Source organism: Littorina saxatilis, linkage group LG13 (genome assembly GCF_037325665.1).
Source record: "Littorina saxatilis isolate snail1 linkage group LG13, US_GU_Lsax_2.0, whole genome shotgun sequence".
NCBI classification, from domain to species: Eukaryota; Metazoa; Mollusca; class Gastropoda; order Littorinimorpha; family Littorinidae; genus Littorina; species Littorina saxatilis.
The window spans coordinates 12483712-12495493 of NC_090257.1; the positions used below are offsets into that span (position 1 = coordinate 12483712).

The 11782-nt window shown below is 41.7% G+C and overlaps 2 long non-coding RNA genes across 2 annotated transcripts in view; both read right to left on the reverse strand.

The window, feature by feature from the left end:
* LOC138946041 (uncharacterized) overlaps positions 1–1939 on the reverse strand; it is a 2055-nt gene extending 116 nt beyond the window's left edge. The window contains exons 1-2 of the long non-coding RNA XR_011449179.1: positions 1668–1939; positions 1–1074 (exon numbers count right to left, since the gene is read on the reverse strand). The exon at positions 1–1074 is cut by the window's left edge and continues 116 nt beyond it. This is a non-coding gene — a long non-coding RNA (uncharacterized lncRNA). The remainder of the gene's footprint in view (positions 1075–1667) is intronic.
* Positions 1940–2500: 561 nt separating this feature from the next.
* On the reverse strand, positions 2501–6056 carry LOC138983627 (uncharacterized). Its single transcript, XR_011461211.1, has 4 exons — positions 5943–6056; positions 5412–5445; positions 3028–3232; positions 2501–2753 (listed from the first exon to the last, which is right to left on the reverse strand). It is a non-coding gene; the product is annotated as an uncharacterized lncRNA (long non-coding RNA).
* Between the last annotated feature and the right edge of the window lie 5726 nt (positions 6057–11782).

Below are 11782 nucleotides of genomic sequence, written 5' to 3' on the forward strand. Positions count from 1 at the left end.
ATATTGCAAAGTATTACACACATTGCATAATGATCATTTTATACATTTTTGTTAGTTTCATCGAAGTGGCACATACGTCATAATGAATACTGGCACACGTTGTCAAGATTATCGTTTTACCTGGACGTTTTACTGCATTCATACGTATACATTACAGAGAAAATTAGATCAGAGGTATAGACTATTTCAATCATCTCTGGTTGAAGAGTATATCACAGGTGTATATTCAACATACTGAGGTAGCTTGTCAAAATTATAATTATTAGTGTCCCTGATGCCAAACGTATGCAACTATGCGGTAATATTAACAATGAATGTCAGTAATTCACCGGTTCAAGATCGCTTGCTCTTTCAGAACGGATGTACCACTATAACTGAAGCTTTCACCCACACCTTGTTTCTAAGCGAAGTTTGAATGACAAAGTTTGAGCATGGGCAATATGCAGATTCATAGTAGGGTTTCTTATGAAGTACTTCACCTGTTTAAAGTTGCTGCCTCTTTTTTGACAGTTAAATTGACACTCGCTTACATTGTTCCAATAAAGTAATTATGTGTAGCTAGTATGCACAAACCATGCATAAAATGTTCCAGGGTCAGGATTGATTTTTGAAACTTAATGTACCCCAAATTATCAATAAAGAATCCTGAGTTAGTACATCCAAAAACAAAGAGACTGCCAACGTTCCAAAATTCAGAATAAAAAACAAGAAAGGTAGGTTGTTGGAACGTGTGTTATTGACAAAACAATACATTCACAAACATATGGACCCAACGGTCTTTTGCGTGCACAGACAAACAATTAATAACGAAAACTTATCTGGCTGATTTGTTCTTCCGCCTGGCACGAAGCCGCAAGCGAGTTAGATTGTAGTTTAGTTTAAATAAAACCTAGCGCAAAGAGATCACGGGGGAGGGTTTTTGAGTCAAAACATTCCACTGTCCTCATTGTATACGCCTTTTCTATCATTAAGTCAACTGGTGCATCAAAAATTTAAAGAAATCGGAAATAAATCTGAGGTCTGTTCCGTTGTCTAACAGTGTCTTTTGCACACTCAATGTCCATTGTGTCCCACCTGTGAAGGCAATAACATTTTTGTGTTAATACGATAATCTTTCTATTGTGGATAACGGATTCTGGAACAGATATGATTGATTTCCTCAAACCAAATTCAAATAAGAACACACGCATACAGGAATGCACGTGCCCACACAGTCACGCGTGCTCGATCGCACGCACGCATCCACGCACACATACACACGTACACGCATGCACGCACACACGCACGCTCGCACACAGACACAGATTAAAAAAAAACAAGTCGCGTAAGGCGAAAATACAACATTTACTCAAGTAGCTGTCCAACTCACAGAATGAAACGGAACGCAATGCAATTTTTCAGCAAGACTCACCCCCCCCCCCCCCTCTCTCTCAGTCTTTCTCGCCTTATCTTCCTTCTGCCCAAAAAGACATCCCAAAGCTCCCCTTTTCCAAAAAACACAGACATGGTCAATTCCCATTAACCTTCATTCTGTCTGTCATAGCTGCATATCGATGCGTAGCTATAAAGCGAAACCATTACTAAAACAAAGAAAATGCCTTAAAACAGAAAAGAACAAGAAAGAACAGAAAGAGAGAAAAAAACATCTTCAAAACTGAAATACATACCAAGGTAGACAACTCCATCCAAGTTCAGTCTTCCTTAGCTGAGACGTCATCAGAATCTTTAGGCAGTCTCGGCTTCTTCCCCTTGTGGATTCGTCTCTGCTTCTCCCTCGCTGTCGTCGTTTTCGTCGTATTCTTCATCGCCTGTTTCTTGATCGGCGTCTAAAATGAGTGTGTTGTAAGGGTTATGATTGTGGTGGTGCATTATGTTGATTTTGCCGTTTATGTGTGTGTGTGTGTGTGTGTGTGTGTGTGTGTGTGTGTGTGTGTGTGTGTGTGTGTTTGTGTGGGTGTTTGTGTGTGTGTGTGTGTGTGTGTGTCGTGTATATATATATGTGTGTGTGTGTGTGTGTTTGTTTAATGTTTCTTTTTTTTTAGTTAAGTTGTCATCGTTACAACTAATATGTGTAACTTTTTCTTGCGGGGAGGGGGATACGTAACTTGATAGATACGTTTTCTCACACGCCTGTTACAAGTTGCTTGTGGGTACCGAAAAAGATAAGTTGCCCAAAATGATCAAATTTATTATCAGTGCAGTTTCATCCCTTTGAAGTATATAGTGCCACTCGGTATCTTTTGTCATGTAGACAGACAGACAGGCAGACAGACAGGCAGATAGACAGACAGACAGACAGACAGACAGACGGAGAGACAGGCAGTCAGGTAGATTACGACACACAGAAAGTTAGAAAATTAATTGCCAACAAACACTAACACACACATACACACACACACACACACACACACACACACACACACACACACACACACACACACACACACACACACACACACACACACAAGCACGCTCCTAACAAAAAAAGTCTTAGCCAATGTTAACTTTCAATTTTATTTGTCCCTAACTTGCAAACATCTCCCTAAAAAATGTGGCAATATAATGCTAGCGCGTAATTTCATTCGCCACTTATAAATCATAACTATATCAACAAACGGCTGACACTAAAATAACTGCTTTTTCTAATGAGTTGACCGTATAACTATGGCCGCAGCGAAGACGGATGTTTGGTGTCAAGATCCATGGGCAGTTGTCTCCATGTTTTGCATAGTGCTGGGACTAACTCTAGTCACCTGAAAAAACACCCGGACACAGGGTAAGAATTTGGAATCGCATAAAAAGAAGTAATTTCACAAAGACAGTGATTTCGTGCGTCATTTGTGTTTTAGCATAGGGTGTTTTATTACCCGAACTCTTGCTAGTGCATTACTAATGGAAAGGACATGTTGTCTGTACATAAAAAAGACACACACAGACAAACACACACACTCACATCACACATACACATACCCCCTCCCTCGCACACGCACACACACACACACACACACACACACACACACTTACCACCATCATCATCATCATCATCGTCGTCATCGTCGCCATCATCACCATCATCTCCGGCATCTCCGGCTGCGGGTGCGGGTGCGGGTGCGGGTGCGGCACCGGCCATTGCTGCGTCATCCCCGGCTTCTGTCACGTTGACGGACAGTGCCAACAGGCAACACAGGGCGAAGATCAGGACGAGGGGCTTTGTCATGGCCATTGCTGATTACTGTTAACAAAAAACACAGAGCGAAGATCAGGACGAGGGGCTTTGTCGTGGCCATTGCTGATTACTGTTAACAACAAAAACACAGGGCGAAGATCAGGACGAGGGGCTTTGTCGTGGCCATTGCTGATTACTGTTAACAACAAAAACACAGGGCGAAGATCAGGACGAGGGGCTTTGTCGTGGCCATTGCTGATTACTGTTAACAACAAAAACACAGGGCGAAGATCAGGACGAGGGGCTTTGTCGTGGCCATTGCTGATTACTGTTAACAACAAAAACACAGGGCGAAGATCAGGACGAGGGGCTTTGTCGTGGCCATTGCTGATTACTGTTCACAAAAACAATAATTTTTAGAATGAGGTGAAAAATCAATACACGTTTTGAGTTTATTTGCTCTTTTTTGCAGATCACCAGATTTGTGTCAGCAGAAAGGCATGGATGATGGATTCAATAATTTTGAGGCATAAAAGGAATTCAGACAGATATTGCCTGACGCAGCTTTTGCATGTCACCTCGCGCGGTTGTGCGCTATAGGCTTAATGTAAGTCCGGGGAGTGTCTGGTAACAGTGTGAGGGTCACCTTAGTCACAGGCTTATAACTCAAACTCTTTTCTAAAACGGTTTTCACTACTGGATAGAGCATAAAAAACTCTTTAGGAAAATGTAAAACTATGAAAATCATGCAAAGGTGACATGCGACTCATTCCGTGGTGGAGGGTCACATTTAGTTCAATTTGAGCCTGTTGCACACGCAAGAAGCTGTTTCAAGTGTTGTCTCACTGTAGCGTGTGATTCAACGGGGCTAATGTATATAGAAGCGTGGTACATTAAAATTTTACTGGGAAATACTACGAGTTATCCTTAATGGCGGAGTCACACCAAGACAACGCACGACCAGCGCACTGAAAATGAATCAAAAAAGGAAAATAAAGATCAGGGCGTCGTTGTGTGACCGCGGTTTTGTAGAAGCACATTTTTGTGCATGCTCAAAAAATCCCCAAGCATACAGCGAATGACAACGAATGCGTAGCGTTGGTCTAGCGCGCTCGATGAACGAGTAACGCATATTGACGCACACCCAGCGAACGACAACGCACTGGCCCAAATCGCAATTTTTCGCGATATTTTCAGTGTGCTGGCCGTGCGTCGTCTTGGTGTGACTCCGCCAAAACATGGAATATGCTTGACTTTTTAAAACTACCCCTGGAACGGAGTTTCAGCCACAAAATAAACACATAAACAACAGAAAAAAACCAGTCACGGTAGTTCTAAAGAGCTTAACCTAGCTAATTGCCTATTCTTATCTCTATTTTTCTTTTCATTCCATTTTAAATATAATAATACTAACGTTACTGTACTTTCTTTCGTTCTTTCTTTTTACATTTAGTCAAGTTTTGACTAAATGTTTTAACGTAGAGGGGGAATCGAGACGAGGGTCGTGGTGTATGTGTGTGTGTGTGTGTGTGTGTGTGTGTGTGTGTGTGTCTGTCTGTCTGTCTGTGCGTGTGTGTGTGTAGAGCGATTCAGACTAAACTACTGGACCGATCTTTATTAAATTTTACATGAGAGTTCCTGGGAATGATATCCCCGGACATTTTTTTCTTTTTTTCGATAAATGTCTTTGATGACGTCATATCCGGCTTTTTGTAAAAGTTGAGGCGGCACTGTCACACCCTCATTTTTTTAATCAAATTGATTGAAAGTTTGGCCAAGCAATCTCCGACGAAGGCCGGACTTCGGTATTGCATTTCAGCTTGGTGGCTTAAAAATTAATTAATGACTTTGGTCATTAAAAATCGGAAAATTGTAAAAAAAAAATATATAAAACGATCCAAATTTACGTTCATCTTATTCTTCATCATTTCCTGATTCCAAAAACATATAAATATGTTATATTTGGATTAAAAACAAGCTCTGAAAATTAAAAATATAAAAACTATGATCAAAATTAAATTTTCGAAATCAATTTAAAAACACTTTCATCTTATTCCTTGTCGGTTCCTGACTCCCAAAACATATAGATATGATATGTTTGGATTAAAAACACGCTCAGAAACTTAAAACGAAGAGAGGTACAGTAAAGCGTGCTATGAAGCACAGCGCAACCGCTACCGCGCCAAACAGGCTCGTCACTTTCACTGCCTTTTGCACTAGCAAAGAGAATGTAGTAATTACAAACCTGGTTGAGATCGCCGAGAAGCGTTCTATGCTATCTGGAAAATAAAGGTGGAGAAAACAAAAAATCAGGATTTACGAGGAAACATACAATTATCACCTCATTGAAGTAACAAAATGAACCAACATTTCTTACCAGCCAAGTCTCACATTTACCTGTTTCGTGATCGCTTTTCAACTTAAGGTGTGTCCTGCTTACGCTTAACACACGAACAGATTGCAGTACTGTCTAAGAAGTTAGGAATGTTAAAGATACATGCTAGTGTTGAGAAGGCACTTTTCTCAAATTGTCGCTTACATTCTCATGGGTTTGCATTTTAACCCACAATGTCGAAATATATTCATATTTCAAACAACAAACACTACAAGAAATACATAGCAAATTCAGCAAGAAGGTTTGCTCATGCAGAGAAGCAACTTTCTTCTGGGTGTGGTTAAAAACTCTAGAGAGTTTGCAATTTAAACCACAAGTTTGAAACGATGTATCCAAATCAAGAACAACAAGAAAGCTGTACTCGAAACTGTGTCTACTTACCAAAGAGGTCGGAGGAAGAAGAATCTGTCGTTGATTCTGTCAAAGATCACCTCCCTTTTATACCATCCGACACAAATCCTCCCGTCTGAATACCCGCGCTATCCAGGTAATTACAAAACAGGTGAAACACCTCACCTGCACACCTGTGCAGGATATCAATCAAAAAGTGATCATGATTACTGGTGCGTACCCGGTTCATGCCGGTAAGCTCGATTCTTTTACAGGTGTTACCTAAATTTGATTCTTATTGCTTTTTTATTATTTTTTTATTTTTTTATCTTCGTGTTCAAAGCATAAGCGTCAAGGTATTTTTGAACGGTCGCGGGGATACGAGGGACGTTTGGAAAGTTTTTGAATTTCCTATGTGAAAGAAATAAAGAAATGTATGCAGCCTTAGACTTGAATGACCACTCTTTTAGGGGTGGTGGGTGGGGGCGGGGTATAACCATAACAGTTTTCTGTGTGTGTGTGTGTGTGTGTGTGTGTGTGTGTGTGTGTGTGTGTGTGTGTGTGTGTGTGTGTGTGTGTTTGCGTGTGTGTGTGTGTGTGTGTGTGTTTGCGTGTGTGTGTGTGTGTGTGTGTGTGTGTGTGTGTGTGTGTGTGTGTGTGTGTGTGTGTGTGTGTTTGTGTGCGCGCGCGTCTGTGTGTGCGTGTGCTTTAAAAAAAGGAACAGAATACAGAATACAGAATACAGTATTTATTGAGCCAAGTGACATAAAAAACATTTAAAGCACAAGGAATTTAGCGTAGTGTTGGTAAAATCACGCACACACACACACCCACACACACACTGACACACACACACACACGCCCACACATACACTGACATACACACCAACACACACACGCCCACACTACAGCAGTCACGATCACACCATCACACGCAGGGCAGACATGAGGTAAAACAAATGACAATCATCTATTAAAAGAAAATGTACAAAGAGTGGTCTAAGATGCTGGTGGAAGGGTCTACACAGAATACAATTTTATAATCTAATGCATAGTTAGAACTAGCCCATCCCCTCCACCCACCCACTCATGAATAACTAAAATAATGCAGCTAAAAAAAAAATAAAAAATAAAAATAAAAAAAATAAAAATAAATAAAAAAAAATCACACATCAACAATATACATATTTAAAGTGCAGCCTTAAAGAAGCGTAATCTGCCTCAAAATGTGCGGTTTTTTTTCAGCGCTCATTAACAGAAAAGAATAGCTCAATGTTAACTCCGCCTGGCAGTCTCTCTCTCTCTCTCTCTCTCTCTCTCTCTCTCTCTCTCTCTCTCTCTCTCTCTCTCTCTCTCTCTCTCTCTCTCTCTCTCTCTCTCTCTCTCTCTCTCTCTCTCTCTCTCTCTCTCTCTCTCTCTCTCATTGTGTCTCTGGTGTGTCTCTCTGGTTTCAAAAGATTGGACAGAATCTCGACACCTGCGCAAATCCGTTTCAGAGAGAGATTTTCAGTACTAATCTATTAAGTAGAGGTCCCCTAAAATTGCCTCCAACGATTTCTGTTTTGGCATTAAAGGGTCATTCACGTTCACTCCCTTTGTCCATGATACCTGTCGGTTAAGCACGACAGAGGCTTACGTGTACGGAGTTGAGAAGAAATGACCAGATTGTCCATTTAGATGAAACGAGGGTTGTGGTGTGTGTGTGTGTGTGTGTGTGTGTGTGTGTGTGTGTGTGTGTGTGTGTGTGTGTGTGTGTTTGTGTGTGTGTGTGTGTTTGTGTGTGTGTGTGTGTGTGTGTGAGTGTGTGTGTGTTTGTGTTTTAGTGTGTGTATGTGTATGTGTATGTGTGTGTGTGTGTTTGTGTGTGTGTGTGTGTGAGTGCGTGTGAGTGAGTGTGTGTATGTGTGCGTGTGTGTGTGTGTGTGTGTGTGTGTGTGTGTGTGTGTGTGTGTGTGTGTATGTGAGTGCGTGTGTGTTTGTGTTTGTGTACAGCGATTCCCAGAAAACAACAGGGCCGACTGAGCTTCATGAAACTTTACATGTATACAGATGATATCCCCAGATAATTTTCTCTTTTTTGATAAATGTATTTGATGACGTCATATGCGGCTTTTAGTGAAAGTTGAGGCGGCACTGTCATGCCCTCATTTTTTGATCAAATTGATTGACATTTTCGTCAAGCACTCTTCGACGAAGCCCAGACTATGCGATTGCATTTTAACTTAGAAGCTTGGTTGAGGCCTATTTAGGGATATTATATAAGATGTTTGATGGTTCGTTGTCCGACCGGCTTTTTTTGTTGGTCCAACGTGGAGCATACATCGTCTTCTGTTTCATCTTTATGGACCGAGACCGCAAGGTCGATGTTGAAAAAGCCGTAACTGAAGACGGTGTCCGACATAAGCTGGAACGACAAAAGCTCGACGCGTCGGTCATAAGCTCGACGCGACAAATGCTTTTGACACGACAAAATCAACACAGAATACGATGATATTATACTCCTCGAGGACCAACGCAAAATGTTTGTCTGTCATCCATTTGGTAGTGCAAAAGTACGCACAAACACCGACAGGGAGCCTTTTTTTGTGTAATGTAATTCAGGACCCCAAAGCGATCGCGTCATACTTGTATGTGACATGACACGCAAACTTTGCGTAGCTTTTCTTCCAGTCTAGATATGTATAGAGCTATCATCATATATTTGCGAAGTCAGTCACTTTTTAGAATGTAACTTTTCTTTTAATGTATTTTAAGACTTTTCGTTTGCGATTGCAAATGCGTTGTCCTCGGAAACACGAATCCAAAGCCAGATTGGCTTTTACTGTGTCAATCCTCGTTCGACCGACAAAAAAAGCTGGTCGAACATCAAGCCACCAAAGATCTTACATCTTGAGATGAATGAAAACTCGTGAAAAGGATGACAACTCTGTTCTTTTTTTCTGGTCTTGGTGGGATAGTACAGAAAGTTACGAGTGCTGGCCGATGGGCAACAACTCCTTTTGTCTACCGCCTCGCCGGTGGAATCGCTTAGCTAAAGTTGCTTCCCTTGGCACACGTTGACTGGACAAGTGTGTGTGTTTGCGTGCGTGCGTGCGTGAGTGAGTGTGCACGCGTGCGTGCGTGCGTCCGTGCGTGCGTGCATAATGTGTGTGTGTTTGAGAGATGGGGGAGAAGAGAAAGTGTGGGGGGCGAGAGAGAGAGAGAGAGAGTGAGAGAGATCCAGAGTCACGTTTTCTACTGAGTTGACACACACTATAACAATAAAGTTAAAATAAATACTGACATAGCTCTACATTGGTTAGAAAAGAGGGGGACCAGTTCGAGAGGGGGCCTATTTTGGATGCGAGGGGGGACCAAAATCGCCCAGGGGGACCAGTCGAAAACGAGGCTGGATGTCTAAGGGGGGACCATTATAGAGCAGTTTTTGCCACGAATTGGTCCCCCGGGGGACTACTTCAGAGGGGGGACCGGACCGGATCCTACACCGGGTTGTACAATCACCAGTAAGCGGTGCTTTTTATCATGTTACCACTCAAAATTGACGCAAAAACCAAAAACAAAACAAGCAAAACTTGTTTCGACTGCTCATGCGCTCCACACCTGCATGAATAGGAATGGCATATATAACACAAGAACTGAGACGCAAAATAGCGAAACAAAACAACCTGTCACTCTGGAAAGATATTAGAATTGACTTTCTCCTCGTAAAAAGTTGCTAAGTTGTACCTATTCTGAATGTTCGTCGATTTTTTAATTGGTACCTAACGTTTTTGTCAGGTCGATTTTGGGGTATAACCCTTATTTTGGCGGTGGTCACGTGGCTCTTATAAAACAAAAACAAATCGTTGATCCGAAGGTGTGCCAGATAGGCACGTTGAGGTCCTTTATGGGTGTGGAAAGTTTGAATGAAACTAACAAGGGGATGACTATTTTAGTTGGGGTACAAAAATAGGTGCAATAATGTTTTTATTAAGTTTGTTGTAACAGTTCCCACTGCCTTGCAATGGGGGTAAACTTACTCGGAGGTTATGAACAGAAAGTGTGTGTGTGTGTGTGTGTGTGTGTGTGTGTGTGTGTGTATGTGTGTGTTTGTGAGTGTGTGTGTGTGTGTTGTGTGTGTGTGTGTGTGTGTGTGTGTGTGTGTGTGTGTGTGTGTGTGTGTGTGTGTGTGTGTGCGTGTGTCATTGAGATAAGAGAGAGAGAGAGAGAGAGAGAGAGAGAGAGAGAGAGCGAGAGAGAGAGAGAGAGAGAGAGAGAGAGAGAGAGAGAGAGACAATGACAATGACAATTCTTTATTTTACGAGGGTAGTAGATTAAGCAGTGGTCTGCTTTTTTACATCCAGCCCTCGCCCTGAAGAGGGACTAACTACAAAAATGAAATAAAAATACAAGATAACAAATAGAAAATAGAAAAACTAAAATTCTACATTTTAACAGATAACTAAAGTGAAAACACATTATACATATGTACACAAAATGCATTGCATTGAGGTAAATTGCGAGTTAATTTATGTAAATTAAGTGGTATAGTGCAGCTTGCACTTTCTCAACATCATGCCGCCTGATCCATACATTACATTTTAAAGAAAATCAATCAAACAAGCAAGACATTGCTAAGATCATGACACATCTGTGGCAATCGATGACTAGGCATTTTCAGGATGCGCAAGCAAAATCGTATGGACTTAACAAACGTGTTGACAAATAACGGGTGTCTCACAGTTTCTCCATACACAAGTGTGTTTGGTGTTTTCATGCTTGTGTTCAGAAACCTCTTAAGGGCAAACCTGAGATGCACCTTTTCAATAGGTGAATGGTCTGCATCAAGGCCCCAGACTTCTGCCGCATAATTGAGCATGGGCTGGATCTGGGAGTCGAATAGTTTATAGAATATGTTTGGTGATCTTTCCCCTAGAGTCCACAGTACCTTAAAAATACCAATCACACCCTTTCTTGCACGCAGCGCTAAATCGTTCAGCGTGTGAGAAAATGTCAACCTTGTAGAAAAGTAAATTCCTAAGTATTTATACATGTTCACAGTTTCCATTACGTTATTGCCATACATCCATTTTTCAATAGCTGCAATGTGGCCTCCATTCCTGAAGATAACTATGTTAGATTTTTCTAAATTAACAGTCAAGCCAAGATTACAAGCAGTTTGATATAGCACGTTTATCTGGTTCTGTAACCCACACACAGTGTCGGAGATCAAAATAACGTCATCTGCGAACATGAGAATCAATATCTCAATAAAAATCTGGGATAAGTTGTACTGATACCGTGTCGTCCTTTTCGCTTAATTTCGTCCGCCAATTCGTTAATGAAAAGTGAGAACAAAATTGGACTATTTATTTCTCCCTGCTTCAGGCCTCTCGGACACATGAAAAGGTCAGTGACCTCGGCTCCTGCCCTAACTTTTGCTTTAACAACGTTGTAAATACTAAGTATGGCTTGGTACATTTTACCTTTTATTCCTTTGCTTTGCAACACCTTCCACAGCTTTGTACGGTCTACTGAGTCGAGAGAGAGAGAGAGAGAGAGAGAGAGAGAGAGAGAGAGAGAGAGAGAGAGAAGGCGATCGCGAGAGAGAGATAGTCAGAGAGAGAGAGAGAGAGAGAGAGAGGGTCGATATCACGAGGGTGTGTATCTGAGCCGGGAGGAATTTCAACAGTAAGGACGTGACGACTGCACTGCCAGCGGTATACTAACTTGAAAGAGTGACCATAAAGTGACCACTACAAGGCCACGTGAAATCATGAGTGTACATCGTGTTTCGCTGACCTCAGTGCAATGAGCCTGATGTTTTATTAGGCTTCGGGCCAGCCATTCACACGCACACAAACACGCATGTACCACTGATGCAGTCCCGTGCACACCCACTCATCCACACA